At 41.8% G+C, this 4,033-nt stretch overlaps 1 pseudogene; it reads right to left on the bottom strand.

The window, feature by feature from the left end:
• Positions 1 to 276: 276 nt before the first annotated feature.
• Positions 277 to 1,765, bottom strand: LOC123826355 (annotated as a pseudogene).
• Positions 1,766 to 4,033: the final 2,268 nt, after the last annotated feature.

Genomic DNA, 4,033 nt, shown 5'->3' with positions numbered 1-4,033 from the left:
CTTCCAAGGATGAGTATAGCCAGTTCAACCACTTTTCCCTTTGCATTTGTAAATATCCTTCTTCTGTGATGTGATTAGTGGCATCCTCTCCTTTGTTTTCTGTAAAAGGTTACTACCTAAAGCGAACCCCTGTATAGTAAATGAGGACCATCATGTAATGTGCCCAGAAAAGCAATAAAAGCTTGTCAAGGCAAGGGTCAAAGAGGTCTCCTCTTGAGAAAGTGGCCGTGCCATCCCTTTTTCTCCACAGAACTCGGTAGTCCATGTGAATTTGTCTCATGTCTCATCCACAGTGGTGGGTGACCCAAGCCTAATTAGGCATTGTATGGAGACAATGACACACACTGCCCTCCCCCCGCCCCAGACCATCCAGTCAGTGTAAACAAACTTCCCTGGTTTGGCTAAGAGTTCATAGGTATGAGCCCCAGAGTAATCCTGCTGAGCTTGGGTCAGGTTGGCTGGCAGCATTTCACGTCTGTAGCCATCACAGAAGGAAAAGCAGTGGTGAAGCAGGGCACAGGGATGCCTTTCTGGACCCCTGGGCTGACTGCTCACCACCAGGAGTCCTGACAGTTTGGACAGCTGACTTAAAGAAAGCATCTAGCAGTAGGTTCTGAAGTTCTGGGTTTCAATCAAATGCGTAGTTTATCATTCCTAGGGTTATGCTTCTGTTAATGCGGCCCACCCCCCTCTCCACATCAAGGCAATGGTGCCCTTTTGAGTGTCAGCCAAATTCAGTGGCTGCCTGTCTTAGCACCATAAAGCCTTGAGCATAGGAGATGATCTTGAAAGCATAGAGGGCCTTTCGTATGTCCTCGAGGAATGATTTCTTATTGGCTTTAAGCTGGATCTTCTGAGGCCCCCTCAGCTTTTTGCTAGCTTGAATCCCTTCATCCTTCAATGATGACAAGCATCAAGCAAAGACTGCTTCTCTGATGAGGGTGATGTACTCACTGTACTCCAGGGCTGAGATGGCAGTCCACTTCCCCATGGCCTTCTGCCCTGCACTGTCCCTGATCGGCAGTGGAGTGCCATCGCTGTCTTGGAACTTGAGAATACTGGCTGTGGTTTCAATCAGGAATGAGTCTTATTCCAGTCCTCAAATGCCTGTGCCATCTCATTGTGCTCCATACCCAGGACATCCTTCATCAGGTGGTAAGACTCACAGATCAGCTGCATGTCCCCATACTCGATCCCATTGTGCACCATCTTCACAAAGTGCCCTGCTCTCTCCTGCTGCACCCAGTCACAGCAGGGCCCTCAGGTTCCTACTTTTGCAGTGAGTGATGCCCTGGAAGATTGTCTGGATGTTGCACCAGGCTTCTTCATTACCTCTGGGCATAAGCACCGGGCCATACTGGGCCCCTTTCTCTCCACCACCAATGCAGCTCACCACAAACAAGATTCCCTTGGCCTTGAGGTCTCTATATCATCTTGTGGTATCCCTGTATTCAGAATTCCCTCCATCAGTGATAATGTCACCAATGTCCAACAATGGTACCAATTTTTCAATGAAATCATCAACAGCCTGACTAGCCTTGGCAAGCACTATGATCTGCCGAGGCTTCTTCCACTTGGAGACCATCTCCTCCACGAAGTGAGCACCAATCGCTTTGGTTCCCTTTGCTTCATTGGCCAATAAATCATCAACTTTGAAGACTGTCCTGTCAAAAGCACAAACCACAAAGCTGTGGTGATTCGTGTTCAAAATTAAGTTCTGGTCCATGACAGCCAATCCAATCAGTGCAACCTTGGCCTGGGCCATGGTGGCAGCAGACCACACAGGAGCAAAGAGAGGGAAAACACACCATCTGCGACCAAGGCTGAGTTCCACTGTCCCCTGTTACATGTCTTTACTACACTTTGTCTTTTGATCGCCCCAGTGCACCATAAACCATTCTCTGGTTATAATCTTGGTATTTGCAGCACCTAATCAATGGATAAATAGGCAGATAAATATATAGATAAGAAAATATAGGCATATTATCATATTCTGAGAATACACACACACACATGCAATAAAAAATCTAGGCTTGTATCGTTTTTTTGGTACAGATCAATAGAACTGCTATAGTTTCTTTTATTTTTACTACCATATTCCTCTCAGTCAAGCTCAGTATAAAAACTAGTTTTCACACTTTGTAAAAGTTCACATTATCAAAAAGCAAATCTTTCATTTAGGCAAAATGTATCTTATGGTCTTTTATAGAAAAGGAAAGTCAGTGCTACATTACTTAGAAACAGTTTCAGAATGCTATAAAGTAAAAGCTGTAATGAATAACTTGCCCATGCTTTGTATGCTGAGACATTTTTTAGCAAATCTTAAAAGCAATGCACAGGGATTTAGTCATGAGAATTTCAGCAAGATTAATGGAAGCAATGTTCCTTAAATCCCCTGGCACATCTGAAGATTTCCCGTGTGCTATCAGTGATGTCTTTGTGACTTAAAATTCTGGCTTTGGTTTCAGGTTGCAGATTTAAGGAAGCAATGAATGTGTTTCATATTGGAAACCTTGTAGCCTCAATTCTGTGATAACAGGATATCAAGTTTCGATGAAAACCTGGAGACGATCTACTTTATCTGATACTTGACTTCTCTCTGCCACGCTGGTCAAAGTAGCCATGCCACCTCCATTCAAGCAAGAAAATCATTGCCTGCCAAATGTCGATTTCATTTAGATAAAGATTAAAGTAATTTAATTTATGATGGTAAGAGATATGAATTTTAAAACTTTAGGAAAAGAAAAGTTAATCATTGAATAGCTTCTGAAATACCCCAGTGAAGCTCGAAGCTCCAAATGACCACTGAAGGAAGTTCATGAAAAAGAGGCTTCATGTCCATTTAGTGAGAACACTCTCGAAAGTGGTCTCTCTATGGTTAGCTGGTCATGGGTTAGCTGTTGTTTACAAATATCCTTAGGATGTGACATTTGTCAAAATCTCTCCCCAAGTGGGAAATTTTCATCCTTTTAAGGTAGACACAAGAATATTCAGGAGGTCTAAGAATAAACTTAGCCAATAAACAAACAAAATAGTTATTTTGAAGAGTTGAAATGCTCTGGAGGTTTCTAAAATGAATTATTTCTTTCAGGGCTCTTCCATATCACCAATACCCCACTTAGATTTGATGGAGTATTCTGCAGATTCGGTGTCAGTCCCATCCAGATTTAAGTCTGCAGTGAGGCCCAGCTATTGCTAGAGACCTAACAACTAGCATGCTAAAACCCCACATTCTTCTACCTCTAGTTACGAGCTAAAACACATTAATCTTTAAAAACCTATTCTTTGCTGTAATCTTTATGGCACAATTTTTTCCCTGTCAAAATTATTTTAAGCAACTTCTGGAACACACTAAACTTCCACTAAATGTGGCATCACTTTAAGCCAAAAGAATGTCAACAACAAACATATTTTAACATGAAATATAATCTATATCTCCATATAGATCACTGTTTCTAATGCAGAATTCTGCCAGAGTGCCAACCTAAGAGAAAGAAAACCAATCTGTTTTAAATGAAAAAGCTGAGAGTTCAAAGAACAGGAAGCCACAGTCTAGGTATTTTACACTTTGATTCATAAAATTACTATGCAGTATATGCTTCTGTGGTACTATTGTTTCCACTGGCACTAGGTAGACCCTTCCTATCTTGAAAGCAATTCTTAATTTAGCCTGAATAAAGATCATAATCACTTAAATATCAAGGAATGAAGCAGGAAACCCTCTGATTGGAAGTCTATATGCTCTTGTGGAGAAAGTAGATGAAGAGTGTGTATTACAAAAATACTGTTCTTTTGATTTAGAAGGACAGTAACTAGGTCTGAGAAGAACAGCCTGCGAGTTGTGCTGATAGGTCATGCAGAATCTCACAAACACCACTGGGAAAATGGAGATAAGAAGCTGACAGAGGGTGCTTTCTGGAACTTGTGGAGTATTTAGAGCATGAGAGACAAGGAAGAATGATGAAGGACAAGACAGAATAACCTCTCTGAGACTTTCCTTCTAAAGAGTGGATGAAGAAAAGGAAAATACGTG

Source organism: Phyllostomus hastatus, unplaced genomic scaffold (assembly GCF_019186645.2).
Source record: "Phyllostomus hastatus isolate PE091 unplaced genomic scaffold, TTU_PhHast_1.1 phas_contig_80, whole genome shotgun sequence".
NCBI classification, from domain to species: domain Eukaryota; kingdom Metazoa; phylum Chordata; class Mammalia; order Chiroptera; family Phyllostomidae; genus Phyllostomus; species Phyllostomus hastatus.
Note: the sequence above shows the minus strand (reverse complement) of the source record. Positions and strands in the feature narration are given on the sequence as shown.